Source organism: Aethina tumida, chromosome 6 (genome assembly GCF_024364675.1).
Source record: "Aethina tumida isolate Nest 87 chromosome 6, icAetTumi1.1, whole genome shotgun sequence".
Lineage (NCBI taxonomy): Eukaryota > Metazoa > Arthropoda > Insecta > Coleoptera > Nitidulidae > Aethina > Aethina tumida.
Window position 1 is genome coordinate 6,653,274 of NC_065440.1, and position 17,008 is coordinate 6,670,281.

Consider the following 17,008-nt stretch of genomic DNA (forward strand, 5'->3'; position numbering starts at 1 on the left):
CTTTAGATTTTTTAGATACTTTAGATTCTTTAGATCTTTTAGTTTCTTTAGATTCTTTAGATTTTTTAGATTCTTTAGATTCTTTAGATTCTTTAGATCCTTTAGATTCTTTAGATTCTTTAGATTCTTTAGATTCTTTAGATTCTTTAGATTCTTTAAATTCTTTAGATTCTTTAGATTCTATAGATTCTTTAGATTCTTTAGATTTTTTAGATTCTTTAGATTCTTTAGATTCTTTAGATTTTTAGATTCTTTAGATTCTTTAGATTCTTTAGATTCCTTAGATTTTTTAGATTCTTTAGATTCTTTAGATTCTTTAGATTCGTTAGATTTTTAGATTCTTTAGATTCTTTAGATTCTTTAGATTCTTTAGATTGTTTAGATTTTTTAGATTCTTTAGATTTTTTATATTCTTTAGTTCCTTTAGTTTCTTTAGATTCTTTAAATTTTTTAGATTCATTAGATCCTTTAGATTTTTTATATTCTTTAGATTCTTTAGATTCTTTAGATTCTTTAGATTCTTTAGATTCTTTAGATTCTTTAGATTCTTTAGATTCTTTAGATTCCTTCGATTTTTCAGATTCTTTAGATTCTTTAAATTCTTTAGATTCTTTAGATTCTTTAAATTCTTTATATTTTTTAGATTCTTTAGATTCTTTAGATTCTTTAGATTCTTTAGATTCTTTAGATTCTTTAGATTCTTTAGATTCTTTAGATTCTTTAGATTCTTTAGATTCTTTAGATTCTTTAGATTCTTTAGATTCTTTAGATTCTTTAGATTCTTTAGATTCTTTAGATTCTTTAGATTCTTTAGATTCTTTAGATTCTTTAGATTCTTTAGATTCTTTAGATTCTTTAGATTCTTTAGATTCTTTAGATTCTTTAGATTCTTTAGATTCTTTAGATTCTTTAGATTCCTTCGATTTTTCAGATTCTTTAGATTCTTTAGATTCTTTAGATTCCTTAGATTCTTTAGATTCTTTAGATTCTTTAGATTCTTTGGATTCTTTAGATTCTTTAGATTCTTTAGATTCTTTAGATTCTTTAGATTCTTTAGATTCTTTAGATTCTTTAGATTTTTTAGATTCTTTAGATTCTTTAGATTCTTTAGATTCTTTAGATTCTTTAGATTCTTTAGATTCCTTCGATTTTTCAGATTCTTTAGATCCTTTAGATTCTTTAGATTCTTTATATTCTTTAGATTCTTTAGATTCTTTAGTTTCTTTAGATTCTTTAGATTCTTTAGATTCTTTAGATTCTTTAGATTCTTTAGATTCTTTAGATTCTTTAGATTCTTTAGATTCTTTAGATTCTTTAGATTCTTTAGATTTTTTAGATTCTCTAGATTCTTTAGATTCTTTAGATTTTTTAGATTCTTTAGATTCTTTAGATTCTTTAGATTCTTTAGATTCTTTAGATTCTTTAGATTCCTTAGATTCTCTAGATTCTTTAGATTCTTTAGATTCTTTAGATCCTTTAGATCCTTTAGATTCTTTAGATTCTTTAGATTCTTTAGATTCTTTAGATTCTTTAGATTCTTTAGATTCTTTAGATTCTGTAGATTCTTTAGATACTTTAGTTTCTTTTGATTCTTTAGATTAATAGATTTTTTAGATTCCTTGTATTCTTTAGATTTTTTAGATTCTCTAGATTCTTTAGATTTTTTAGATTTTTTAGATCCATAAGTTTGTTTAGATTTTTTAGATTCTTTAGATTTTTTAGATTCTTTAGATTCTTTAGATTCTTTAGATTCTTTAGATTCTTTAGATTCTTTAGATTCTTTAGATTCTTTAGATTCTTTAGATTCTTTAGATTCTTTAGATTCTTTAGATTCTTTAGGTTCTTTGGATTCTTTAGATTCTTTAGATTTTTTATATTCTTTAGATTCTTTAGATTTTTTAGATTCTTTAGTTTCTTTTGATTCTTTAGATTAATAGATTTTTTAGATTCCTTGTATTCTTTAGATTTTTTAGATTCTCTAGATTCTTTAGATTTTTTAGATACTTTAGATTCTTTAGATCTTTTAATTTCTTTAGATTCTTTAGATTTTTTAGATTCTTTAGATTCTTTAGATTCTTTAGATCCTTTAGATTCTTTAGATTCTTTAGATTCTTTAGATTCTTTAGATTCTTTAGATTCTTTAGATTCTTTAGATTCTTTAAATTCTTTAGATTCTTTAGATTCTATAGATTCTTTAGATTCTTTAGATTCCTTAGATTTTTTAGATTCTTTAGATTCTTTAGATTCTTTAGATTTTTAGATTCTTTAGATTCTTTAGATTCTTTAGATTCCTTAGATTTTTTAGATTCTTTAGATTCTTTAGATTCTTTAGATTCGTTAGATTTTTAGATTCTTTAGATTCTTTAGATTCTTTAGATTCTTTAGATTGTTTAGATTTTTTAGATTCTTTAGATTTTTTATATTCTTTAGTTCCTTTAGTTTCTTTAGATTCTTTAAATTTTTTAGATTCATTAGATCCTTTAGATTTTTTATATTCTTTAGATTCTTTAGATTTTTTAGATTCTTTAGATTTTTTAGATTCTTTAGATTCTTTAGATTCTTTAGATTCTTTAGATTCTTTAGATTCTTTAGATTCTTTAGATTCTTTAGATTCCTTAGATTCTTTAGATTCTCTAGATTCTTTAGATTCTTTAGATTCTTTAGATTCCTAAGATTCTTTAGATTCTTTAGATTCTTTAGATTCTTTAGATTCTTTAGATTCTTTAGATTCTTTAGATTCTTTAGATTCTTTAGATTCTTTAGATTCTTTAAATTCTTTAGATTCTTTAGATTCTTTAGATTCTTTAGATTCTTTAGATTCTTTAGATTCTTTAGATTCTTTAGATTCTTTATATTCTTTATATTCTTTAGATTCTTTAGATTCTTTAGATTCTTTAGATTCTTTAGATTCTTTAGATTCTTTAGATTCTTTAGATTCTTTAGATTCTTTAGATTCTTTAGATTCTTTAGATTCTTTAGATTCTTTAGATTCTTTAGATACTTTAGATTCTTTAGATTCTTTAGATTCTTTAGATTCTTTAGATTCTTTAGATTCTTTAGATTCTTTAGATTCTTTAGATTCTTTAGATTCTTTAGATTCTTTAGATTCTTTAGATTCTTTAGATTCTTTAGATTCTTTAGATTCTTTAGATTCTTTAGATTCTTTAGATTCTTTAGATTCTTTAGATTCTTTAGATTCTTTAGATTCTTTAGATTCTTTAGATTCTTTAGATTCTTTAGATTCTTTGGATTCTTTAGATTCTTTAGATTCTTTAGATTCTTTAGATTCTTTAGATTCTTTAGATTCCTTCGATTTTTCAGATTCTTTAGATTCTTTAAATTCTTTAGATTCTTTAGATTCTTTAGATTCTTTATATTTTTTAGATTCTTTAGATTCTTTAGATTCTTTAGATTCTTTAGATTCTTTAGATTCTTTAGATTCTTTAGATTCTTTAGATTCTTTAGATTCTTTAGATTCTTAAGATTCTTTAGATTCTTTAGATTCTTTAGATTTTTTAGATTCTTTATATTCTTTAGATTCTTTAAATTTTTTAGATTCTTTAGATTCTATAGATTCTTTAGATTCTTTAGATTCCTTAGATTTTTTAGATTCTTTAGATTCTTTAGATTCTTTAGATTTTTAGATTCTTTAGATTCTTTAGATTCTTTAGATTCCTTAGATTTTTTAAATTCTTTAGATTCTTTAGATTCTTTAGATTCTTTAGATTCTTTAGATTCTTTAGATTATTTAGATTCTTCAGATTCTTTAGATTCTTTAGATTCTTTAGATTCTTTAGATTCTTTAGATTCTTTAGATTCTTTAGATTCTTTAGATTCTTTAGATTCTTTAGATTCTTTAGATTCTTTAGATTCTATAGATTCTTTAGATTCTTTAGATTCTTTAGATTCTTTAGATTCTTTAGATTCTTTAGATTCTTTAGATTCTTTAGATTATTTAGATTCTTCAGATTCTTTAGATTCTTTAGATTCTTTAGATTCTTTAGATTCTTTAGATTCTTTAGATTCTTTAGATTCTTTAGATTCTTTAGATTCTTTAGATTCTTTAGATTCTTTAGATTCTATAGATTCTTTAGATTCTTTAGATTCTTTAGATTCTTTAGATTCTTTAGATTCTTTAGATTCTTTAGATTCTTTAGATTCTTTAGATTCTTTAGATTCTTTAGATTCTTTATATTCTTTAGATTCTTTAGATTCTTTAGATTCTTTAGATTCTTTAGATTCTTTAGATTCTTTAGATTCTTTAGATTCTTTAGATTCTTTAGATTCTTTAGATTCTTTAGATTCTTTAGATTCTTTAGATTCTTTAGATTCTTTAGATTCTTTAGATTCTTTAGATTCTTTAGATTCTTTAGATTCCTTAGATTCTTTAGATTCTCTAGATTCTTTAGATTCTTTAGATTCTTTAGATTCTTTAGATTCTTTAGATTCTTTAGATTCTTTAGATTCTTTAGATTCTTTAGATTCTTTAGATTCTTTAGATTCTTTAGATTCTTTAGATTCTTTAGATTCTTTAGATTCTTTAGATTCTTTAGATTCTTTAGATTCTTTAGATTCTTTAGATTCTTTAGATTCTTTAGATTCTTTAGATTCTTTAGATTCTTTAGATTCTTTAGATTCTTTAGATTCTTTAGATTCTTTAGATTCTTTAGATTCTTTAGATTCTTTAGATTCTTTAGATTCTTTAGATTCTTTAGATTCTTTAGATTCTTTAGATTCCTTCGATTTTTCAGATTCTTTAGATTCTTTAAATTCTTTAGATTCTTTAGATTCTTTAAATTCTTTATATTTTTTAGATTCTTTAGATTCTTTAGATTCTTTAGATTCTTTAGATTCTTTAGATTCTTTAGATTCTTTAGATTCTTTAGATTCTTTAGATTCTTTAGATTCTTTAGATTCTTTAGATTCTTTAGATTCTTTAGATTCTTTAGATTCTTTAGATTCTTTAGATTCTTTAGATTCTTTAGATTCTTTAGATTCTTTAGATTCTTTAGATTCTTTAGATTCTTTAGATTCTTTAGATTCTTTAGATTCTTTAGATTCTTTAGATTCTTTAGATTCTTTAGATTCTTTAGATTCTTTAGATTCCTTCGATTTTTCAGATTCTTTAGATTCTTTAGATTCTTTAGATTCCTTAGATTCTTTAGATTCTTTAGATTCTTTAGATTCTTTGGATTCTTTAGATTCTTTAGATTCTTTAGATTCTTTAGATTCTTTAGATTCTTTAGATTCTTTAGATTCTTTAGATTTTTTAGATTCTTTAGATTCTTTAGATTCTTTAGATTCTTTAGATTCTTTAGATTCTTTAGATTCCTTCGATTTTTCAGATTCTTTAGATCCTTTAGATTCTTTAGATTCTTTATATTCTTTAGATTCTTTAGATTCTTTAGTTTCTTTAGATTCTTTAGATTCTTTAGATTCTTTAGATTCTTTAGATTCTTTAGATTCTTTAGATTCTTTAGATTCTTTAGATTCTTTAGATTTTTTAGATTCTCTAGATTCTTTAGATTCTTTAGATTTTTTAGATTCTTTAGATTCTTTAGATTCTTTAGATTCTTTAGATTCTTTAGATTCTTTAGATTCCTTAGATTCTCTAGATTCTTTAGATTCTTTAGATTCTTTAGATCCTTTAGATCCTTTAGATTCTTTAGATTCTTTAGATTCTTTAGATTCTTTAGATTCTTTAGATTCTTTAGATTCTTTAGATTCTGTAGATTCTTTAGATACTTTAGTTTCTTTTGATTCTTTAGATTAATAGATTTTTTAGATTCCTTGTATTCTTTAGATTTTTTAGATTCTCTAGATTCTTTAGATTTTTTAGATTTTTTAGATCCATAAGTTTGTTTAGATTTTTTAGATTCTTTAGATTTTTTAGATTCTTTAGATTCTTTAGATTCTTTAGATTCTTTAGATTCTTTAGATTCTTTAGATTCTTTAGATTCTTTAGATTCTTTAGATTCTTTAGATTCTTTAGATTCTTTAGATTCTTTAGATTCTTTAGATTCTTTAGGTTCTTTGGATTCTTTAGATTCTTTAGATTTTTTATATTCTTTAGATTCTTTAGATTTTTTAGATTCTTTAGTTTCTTTTGATTCTTTAGATTAATAGATTTTTTAGATTCCTTGTATTCTTTAGATTTTTTAGATTCTCTAGATTCTTTAGATTTTTTAGATACTTTAGATTCTTTAGATCTTTTAGTTTCTTTAGATTCTTTAGATTTTTTAGATTCTTTAGATTCTTTAGATTCTTTAGATCCTTTAGATTCTTTAGATTCTTTAGATTCTTTAGATTCTTTAGATTCTTTAGATTCTTTAGATTCTTTAAATTCTTTAGATTCTTTAGATTCTATAGATTCTTTAGATTCTTTAGATTCCTTAGATTTTTTAGATTCTTTAGATTCTTTAGATTCTTTAGATTTTTAGATTCTTTAGATTCTTTAGATTCTTTAGATTCCTTAGATTTTTTAGATTCTTTAGATTCTTTAGATTCTTTAGATTCGTTAGATTTTTAGATTCTTTAGATTCTTTAGATTCTTTAGATTCTTTAGATTGTTTAGATTTTTTAGATTCTTTAGATTTTTTATATTCTTTAGTTCCTTTAGTTTCTTTAGATTCTTTAAATTTTTTAGATTCATTAGATCCTTTAGATTTTTTATATTCTTTAGATTCTTTAGATTTTTTAGATTCTTTAGATTTTTTAGATTCTCTAGATTCTTTAGATTCTTTAGATTCTTTAGATTCTTTAGATTCTTTAGATTCTTTAGATTCCTTAGATTCTTTAGATTCTCTAGATTCTTTAGATTCTTTAGATTCTTTAGATTCCTAAGATTCTTTAGATTCTTTAGATTCTTTAGATTCTTTAGATTCTTTAGATTCTTTAGATTCTTTAGATTCTTTAGATTCTTTAGATTCTTTAGATTCTTTAAATTCTTTAGATTCTTTAGATTCTTTAGATTCTTTAGATTCTTTAGATTCTTTAGATTCTTTAGATTCTTTAGATTCTTTATATTCTTTATATTCTTTAGATTCTTTAGATTCTTTAGATTCTTTAGATTCTTTAGATTCTTTAGATTCTTTAGATTCTTTAGATTCTTTAGATTCTTTAGATTCTTTAGATTCTTTAGATTCTTTAGATTCTTTAGATTCTTTAGATACTTTAGATTCTTTAGATTCTTTAGATTCTTTAGATTCTTTAGATTCTTTAGATTCTTTAGATTCTTTAGATTCTTTAGATTCTTTAGATTCTTTAGATTCTTTAGATTCTTTAGATTCTTTAGATTCTTTAGATTCTTTAGATTCTTTAGATTCTTTAGATTCTTTAGATTCTTTAGATTCTTTAGATTCTTTAGATTCTTTAGATTCTTTAGATTCTTTAGATTCTTTAGATTCTTTAGATTCTTTGGATTCTTTAGATTCTTTAGATTCTTTAGATTCTTTAGATTCTTTAGATTCTTTAGATTCCTTCGATTTTTCAGATTCTTTAGATTCTTTAAATTCTTTAGATTCTTTAGATTCTTTAGATTCTTTATATTTTTTAGATTCTTTAGATTCTTTAGATTCTTTAGATTCTTTAGATTCTTTAGATTCTTTAGATTCTTTAGATTCTTTAGATTCTTTAGATTCTTTAGATTCTTTAGATTCTTAAGATTCTTTAGATTCTTTAGATTCTTTAGATTTTTTAGATTCTTTATATTCTTTAGATTCTTTAAATTTTTTAGATTCTTTAGATTCTATAGATTCTTTAGATTCTTTAGATTCCTTAGATTTTTTAGATTCTTTAGATTCTTTAGATTCTTTAGATTTTTAGATTCTTTAGATTCTTTAGATTCTTTAGATTCCTTAGATTTTTTAAATTCTTTAGATTCTTTAGATTCTTTAGATTCTTTAAATTTTTAGATTCTTTAGATTCTTTAGATTCTTTAGATTGTTTAGATTTTTTAGATTCTTTAGATTTTTTATATTCTTTAGTTCCTTTAGTTTCTTTAGATTCTTTAAATTTTTTAGATTCATTAGATCCTTTAGATTTTTTATATTCTTTAGATTCTTTAGATTTTTTAGATTCTTTAGATTCTTTAGATTCTTTAGATTCTTTAGATTCTTTAGATTCTTTAGATTCTTTAGATTCTTTAGATTCTTTAGATTCTTTAGATTCTTTAGATTCTTTAGATTCTTTAGATTCCTTAGATTCTTTAGATTCTCTAGATTCTTTAGATTCTTTAGATTCTTAAGATTCTTTAGATTCTTTAGATTCTTTAGATTCTTTAGATTCTTTAGATTCTTTAGATTCTTTAGATTCTTTAGATTCTTTAGATTCTTTAGATTCTTTAGATTCTTTAGATTCTTTAGATTCTTTAGATTCTTTAGATTCTTTAGATTCCTTAGATTCTTTAGATTCTCTAGATTCTTTAGATTCTTTAAATTCTTTAGATTCTTTAGATTTTTTAGATTCTTTATATTTTTTAGATTCTTTAGATTCTTTAGATTCTTTAGATTTTTTAGATTCTTTTGATTCTTTAGATTCTTTAGATTCTTTAGATTCTTTAGATTCTTTAGATTCTTTAGATTCTTTAGATTCTTTAGATTCTTTAGATTCTTTAGATTCTTTAGATTCTTTAGATTCTTTAGATTCTTTAGATTCTTTAGATTCTTTAGATTCTTTAGATTCTTTAGATTCTTTAGATTCTTTAGATTCTTTAGATTCTTTAGATTCTTTAGATTCTTTAGATTCTTTAGATTCTTTAGATTCCTTCGATTTTTCAGATTCTTTAGATTCTTTAGATTCTTTAGATTCCTTAGATTCTTTAGATTCTTTAGATTCTTTAGATTCTTTGGATTCTTTAGATTCTTTAGATTCTTTAGATTCTTTAGATTCTTTAGATTCTTTAGATTTTTTAGATTCTTTAGATTCTTTAGATTCTTTAGATTTTTTAGATTCTTTAGATTCTTTAGATTCTTTAGATTCTTTAGATTCTTTAGATTCTTTAGATTCTTTAGATTCTTTAGATTCCTTCGATTTTTCAGATTCTTTAGATCCTTTAGATTCTTTAGATTCTTTATATTCTTTAGATTCTTTAGATTCTTTAGATTCTTTAGATTCTTTAGATTCTTTAGATTCTTTAGATTCTTTAGATTCTTTAGATTCTTTAGATTATTTAGATTCTTTAGATTCTTTAGATTCTTTAGATTCTTTAGATTCTTTAGATTCTTTAGATTCTTTAGATTCTTTAGATTCTTTTCTTTAGATTCTTTAGATTCTTTAGATTCTTTAGATTCTTTAGATTCTTTAGATTCTTTAGATTCTTTAGATTCTTTAGATTCTTTAGATTCTTTAGATTCTGTAGATTCTGTAGATTCTTTAGATTCTTTAGATTTTTTAGATTCTTTAGATTTTTTAGATTCTTTAGATTCTTAATATTCTTTATATTCTTTAGATTCTTTAGGTTTGTTAGAACCTTTATATTCTTTAGATTTTTTTGATTCTTTAGATTCTTTAGATTTTTAGATTCTTTAGATTCTTTAGATTCTTTAGATTTTTTAGATTCTTTAGATTCTTTAGATTCTTTAGATTCTTTAGATTCTTTAGTTTCTTTAGATTCTTTAGATTCTTTAGATTCTTTAGATTCTGTAGATTCTGTAGATTCTTTAGATTCTTTAGATTTTTTAGATTCTCTAGATTCTTTAGATATTTAGATTCTTTAGATTCTTTAGATCCTTTAGATTCTTTAGATTCTTTAGATTCTTTAGATTCTGTAGATTCTGTAGATTCTTTAGATTCTTTAGATTTTTTAGATTCTTTAAATTCTTTAGATTCTTAAGATTCTTTAGATTCTTTAGATTCTTTAGGTTCGTTAGAATATTTAGATTCTTTAGATTTTTTTGACTCTTTAGATTCTTTAGATTTTTAGATTCTTTAGATTTTTTAGATTCTTTAGATTGTTTAAATTTTTTAGATTCTTTAGATTCTTTAGATTCTGTAGATTCTGTAGATTCTTTAGATTCTTTAGATTCTTTAGATTCTTTAGATTCTGTAGATTCTGTAGATTCTTTAGATTCTTTAGATTTTTTTGATTCTTTAGATTCTTTAGATTTTTAGGTTCTTTAGATTTTTTAGATTCTTTAGATTCCTTAGATTCTTTAGATTAATAGATTTTTTAGATTCCATGTATTCTTTAGATTTTTTAGATTCTCTAGATTCTTTAGATTCTTTAGATTCTTTAGATTCTTTAGATTATTTAGATTCTTTAGATTCTTTAGATTCTTTAGATTCTTTAGATTCTTTAGATTCTTTAGATTCTTTAGATTCTTTAGATTCCTTAGATTCTTTAGATTCTCTAGATTCTTTAGATTCTTTAAATTCTTTAGATTCTTTAGATTTTTTAGATACTTTATATTTTTTAGATTCTTTAGATTCTTTAGATTCTTTAGATTCTTTAGATTCTTTAGATTCTTTAGATTCTTTAGATTCTTTAGATTCTTTAGATTCTTTAGATTCTTTAGATTCTTTAGATTCTTTAGATTCTTTAGATTCTTTAGATTCTTTAGATTCTTTAGATTCTTTAGATTCTTTAGATTCTTTAGATTCTTTAGATTCTTTAGATTCTTTAGATTCTTTAGATTCTTTAGATTCTTTAGATTCTTTAGATTCTTTAGATTCTTTAGATTCTTTAGATTCTTTAGATTCTTTAGATTCTTTAGATTCTTTAGATTCTTTTCTTTAGATTCTTTAGATTCTTTAGATTCTTTAGATTCTTTAGATTCTTTAGATTCTTTAGATTCTTTAGATTCTTTAGATTCTTTAGATTCTTTAGATTCTTTAGATTCTTTAGATTCCTTCGATTTTTCAGATTCTTTAGATTCTTTAGATTCTTTAGATTCCTTAGATTCTTTAGATTCTTTAGATTCTTTGGATTCTTTAGATTCTTTAGATTCTTTAGATTCTTTAGATTCTTTAGGTTCTTTAGATTTTTTAGATTCTTTAGATTCTTTAGATTCTTTAGATTCTTTAGATTCTTTAGATTCTTTAGATTCTTTAGATTCTTTAGATTCTTTAGATTCATTAGATTCTTTAGATTCCTTCGATTTTTCAGATTCTTTAGATCCTTTAGATTCTTTAGATTCTTTATATTCTTTAGATTCTTTAGATTCTTTAGATTCTTTAGATTCTTTAGATTCTTTAGATTCTTTAGATTCTTTAGATTCTTTAGATTCTTTAGATTCTTTAGATTCTTTAGATTCTTTAGATTCTTTAGATTCTTTAGATTCTTTAGATTCTTTAGATTCTTTAGATTCTTTAGATTCTTTAGATTCTTTAGATTCTTTAGATTCTTTAGATTCTTTAGATTCTTTAGATTCTTTAGATTCTTTAGATTCTTTAGATTCTTTAGATTCTTTAGATTCTTTAAATTCTTTAGATTCTTTAGATTCTATAGATTCTTTAGATTCTTTAGATTTTTTAGATTCTTTAGATTCTTAATATTCTTTAGATTCTTTAGATTCTTTAGGTTTGTTAGAACCTTTATATTCTTTAGATTTTTTTGATTCTTTAGATTCTTTAGATTTTTAGATTCTTTAGATTCTTTAGATTCTTTAGATTCTTTAGATTCTTTAGATTCTTTAGATTCTTTAGATTCTTTAGATTCTTTAGATTCTTTAGATTCTTTAGTTTCTTTAGATTCTTTAGATTTTTTAGATTCTTTAGATTCTGTAGATTCTGTAGATTCTTTAGATTCTTTAGATTTTTTAGATTCTCTAGATTCTTTAGATTTTTTAGATTCTTTAGATTCTTTAGATCCTTTAGATTCTTTAGATTCTTTAGATTCTTTAGATTCTGTAGATTCTGTAGATTCTTTAGATTCTTTAGATTTTTTAGATTCTTTAAATTCTTTAGATTCTTAAGATTCTTTATATTCTTTAGATTCTTTAGGTTCGTTAGAATATTTAGATTCTTTAGATTTTTTTGATTCTTTAGATTCTTTAGATTTTTAGATTCTTTAGATTTTTTAGATTCTTTAGATTGTTTAAATTTTTTAGATTCTTTAGATTCTTTAGATTCTGTAGATTCTGTAGATTCTTTAGATTCTTTAGATTCTTTAGATTCTGTAGATTCTGTAGATTCTTTAGATTCTTTAGATTTTTTTGATTCTTTAGATTCTTTAGATTCTTTAGATTCTTTAGATTCTTTAGATTCTTTAGATTCTTTAGTTTCTTTAGATTCTTTAGATTCTTGAGATTCTTTAGATTCTGTAGATTCTGTAGATTCTTTAGATTCTTTAGATTTTTTAGATTCTCTAGATTCTTTAGATTTTTTAGATTCTTTAGATTCTTTAGATCCTTTAGATTCTTTAGATTCTTTAGATTCTTTAGATTCTGTAGATTCTGTAGATTCTTTAGATTCTTTAGATTTTTAGATTCTTTAGATTTTGTAGATTCTTTAGATTGTTTAAATTTTTTAGATTCTTTAGATTCTTTAGATTCTGTAGATTCTTTAGATTTTTTAGATTCTTTAAATTCTTTAGATTCTTAAGATTCTTTAGATTCTTTAGATTCTTTAGGTTCGTTAGAATATTTAGATTCTTTAGATTTTTTAGATTCTTTAGATTCCTTAGATTCTTTAGGTTAATAGATTTTTTAGATTCCATGTATTCTTTAGATTTTTTAGATTCTCTAGATTCTTTAGATTCTTTAGATTTTTTAGATTCTTTAGATTCTTTAGATTCTTTAGATTCTTTAGATTCCTTAGATTCTCTAGATTCTTTAGATTCTTTAGATTCTTTAGATCCTTTAGATCCTTTAGATTCTTTAGATTCTTTAGATTCTTTAGATTCTTTAGATTCTGTAGATTCTTTAGATACTATAGTTTCTTTTGATTCTTTAGATTAATAGATTTTTTAGATTCCTTGTATTCTTTAGATTTTTTAGATTCTCTAGATTCTTTAGATTTTTTAGATTCTTTAGATCCTTTAGTTTCTTTAGATTTTTTAGATTCTTTAGATTCTTTAGATTCTTTAGATTCTTTAGATTCTTTAGATTCTTTAGATTCTTTAGATTCTTTAGATTCTTTAGATTCTTTAGATTCTTTAGATTCTTTAGATTCTTTAGATTCTTTAGATTCTTTAGATTCTTTAGATTCTTTAGATTCTTTAGATTCTTTAGATTTTTTATATTCTTTAGATTCTTTAGATTTTTTAGATTCTTTAGTTTCTTTTGATTCTTTAGATTAATAGATTTTTTAGATTCCTTGTATTCTTTAGATTTTTTAGATTCTCTAGATTCTTTAGATTTTTTAGATTCTTTAGATTCTTTAGATCCTTTAGTTTCTTTAGATTCTTTAGATTCTTTAGATTCTTTAGATTCTTTAGATTCTTTAGATAATTTAGATTCTTTAGATCCTTTAGATTCTTTAGATTCTTTAGATTCTTTAGATTCTTTAGATTCTTTAGATACTTTAGATTCTTTAAATTCTTTAGATTCTTTAGATTCTATAGATTCTTTAGATTCTTTAGATTCCTTAGATTTTTTAGATTCTTTAGATTCTATAGATTCTTTAGATTCTTTAGATTTTTTAGATTCTTTAGATTCTTAATATTCTTTAGATTCTTTAGATTCTTTAGGTTTGTTAGAACCTTTATATTCTTTAGATTTTTTTGATTCTTTAGATTCTTTAGATTTTTAGATTCTTTAGATTCTTTAGATTCTTTAGATAATTTAGATTCTTTAGATCCTTTAGATTCTTTAGATTCTTTAGATTCTTTAGATTCTTTAGATTCTTTAGATTCTTTAGATTCTTTAAATTCTTTAGTTTCTTTAGATTCTATAGATTCTTTAGATTCTTTAGATTCCTTAGATTTTTTAGATTCTTTAGATTTTTTAGATTCCCTAGATTCTTTAGATTTTTTAGATTCTTTAGATTCTTTAGATCCTTTAGATTCTTTAGATTCTTTAGATTCTTTAGATTCTGTAGATTCTGTAGATTCTTTAGATTCTTTAGATTCTTTAGTTTCTTTAGATTCTTTAGATTCTTTAGATTCTTTAGATTCTGTAGATTCTGTAGATTCTTTAGATTCTTTAGATTTTTTAGATTCTCTAGATTCTTTAGATTTTTTAGATTCTTTAGATTCTTTAGATCCTTTAGATTCTTTAGATTCTTTAGATTCTTTAGATTCTGTAGATTCTGTAGATTCTTTAGATTCTTTAGATTTTTTAGATTCTTTAGATTCTTAATATTCTTTAGATTCTTTAGATTCTTTAGGTTTGTTAGAACCTTTATATTCTTTAGATTTTTTTGATTCTTTAGATTCTTTAGATTTTTAGATTCTTTAGATTCTTTAGATTCTTTAGATTCTTTAGATTCTTTAGATTCTTTAGATTCTTTAGATTCTTTAGATTCTTTAGTTTCTTTAGATTCTTTAGATTCTTTAGATTCTTTAGATTCTGTAGATTCTGTAGATTCTTTAGATTCTTTAGATTTTTTAGATTCTCTAGATTCTTTAGATTTTTTAGATTCTTTAGATTCTTTAGATCCTTTAGATTCTTTAGATTCTTTAGATTCTTTAGATTCTGTAGATTCTGTAGATTCTTTAGATACTTTAGATTTTTTAGATTCTTTAAATTCTTTAGATTCTTAAGATTCTTTAGATTCTTTAGATTCTTTAGGTTCGTTAGAATATTTAGATTCTTTAGATTTTTTTGATTCTTTAGATTCTTTAGATTTTTAGATTCTTTAGATTTTTTAGATTCTTTAGATTGTTTAAATTTTTTAGATTCTTTAGATTCTTTAGATTCTGTAGATTCTGTAGATTCTTTAGATTCTTTAGATTCTTTAGATTCTTTAGATTCTGTAGATTCTGTAGATTCTTTAGATTCTTTAGATTTTTTTGATTCTTTAGATTCTTTAGATTTTTAGGTTCTTTAGATTTTTTAGATTCTCTAGATTCTTTAGATTCTTTAGATTTTTTAGATTCTTTAGATTCTTTAGATTCTTTAGATTCTTTAGATTCCTTAGATTCTCTAGATTCTTTAGATTCTTTAGATTCTTTAGATCCTTTAGATCCTTTAGATTCTTTAGATTCTTTAGATTCTTTAGATTCTTTAGATTCTGTAGATTCTTTAGATACTATAGTTTCTTTTGATTCTTTAGATTAATAGATTTTTTAGATTCCTTGTATTCTTTAGATTTTTTAGATTCTCTAGATTCTTTAGATTTTTTAGATTCTTTAGATCCTTTAGTTTCTTTAGATTTTTTAGATTCTTTAGATTCTTTAGATTCTTTAGATTCTTTAGATTCTTTAGATTCTTTAGATTCTTTAGATTCTTTAGATTCTTTAGATTCTTTAGATTCTTTAGATTCTTTAGATTCTTTAGATTCTTTAGATTCTTTAGATTCTTTAGATTCTTTAGATTCTTTAGATTCTTTAGATTCTTTAGATTCTTTAGATTCTTTAGATTCTTTAGATTTTTTATATTCTTTAGATTCTTTAGATTTTTTAGATTCTTTAGTTTCTTTTGATTCTTTAGATTAATAGATTTTTTAGATTCCTTGTATTCTTTAGATTTTTTAGATTCTCTAGATTCTTTAGATTTTTTAGATTCTTTAGATTCTTTAGATCCTTTAGTTTCTTTAGATTCTTTAGATTCTTTAGATTCTTTAGATTCTTTAGATAATTTAGATTCTTTAGATCCTTTAGATTCTTTAGATTCTTTAGATTCTTTAGATTCTTTAGATTCTTTAGATTCTTTAGATTCTTTAGATTCTTTAAATTCTTTAGATTCTTTAGATTCTATAGATTCTTTAGATTCTTTAGATTCCTTAGATTTTTTAGATTCTTTAGATTCTTTAGATTCTTTATATTTTTAGATTCTTTAGATTCTTTAGATTCTTTAGATTCCTTAGATATTTTAGATTCTTTAGATTCTTTAGATTATTTAGATTTTTAGATTCTTTAGATTCTTTAGATTGTTTAGATTTTTTAGATTCTTTAGATTTTTTATATTCTTTAGTTCCTTTAGTTTCTTTAGATTCTTTAAATTTTTTAGATTCATTAGATCCTTTAGATTTTTTATATTCTTTAGATTCTTTAGATTTTTTAGATTCTTTAGATTCTTTAGATTCTTTAGATTCTTTAGATTCTTTAGATTCTTTAGATTCTTTAGATTCTTTAGATTCTTTAGATTCTTTAGATTCTTTAGATTCTTTAGATTCTTTAGATTCCTTAGATTCTTTAGATTCTCTAGATTCTTTAGATTCTTTAGATTCTTTAGATTCTTTAGATTCTTTAGATTCTTTAGATTCTTTAGATTCTTTAGATTCTTTAGATTCTTTAGATTCTTTAGATTCTTTAGATTCTTTAGATTCTTTAGATTCTTTAGATTCTTTAGATTCTTTAGATTCTTTAGATTCTTTAGATTCTTTAGATTCTTTAGATTCTTTAGATTCTTTAGATTCTTTAGATTCTTTAGATTCTTTAGATTCTTTAGATTCTTTATATTCTTTAGATTCTTTAGATTCTTTAGATTCTTTAGATTCTTTAGATTCTTTAGATTCTTTAGATTCTTTAGATTCTTTAGATTCTTTAGATTCTTTAGATTCTTTAGATTCTTTAGATTCTTTAGATTCTTTAGATTCTTTAGATTCTTTAGATTCTTTAGATTCTTTAGATTCTTTAGATTCTTTAGATTCTTTAGATTCTTTAGATTCTTTAAATTCTTTAGATTCTTTAGATTCTTTAGATTCTTTAGATTCTTTAGATTCTTTAGATTCTTTGGATTCTTTAGATTCTTTAGATTTTTTGGATTCTTTAGATTCTTTATATTCTTTAGATTCTGTAGATTCTTTAGATACTTTAGTTACTTTTGATTCTTTAGATTAATAGATTTTTTGGATTCCTTGTATTCTTTAGATTTTTTAGATTCTCTAGATTCTTTAGATTTTTTAGATTCTTTAGATTCTTTAGATCATTTAGTTTCTTTAGATTTTTTAGATTCTTTAGATTCTT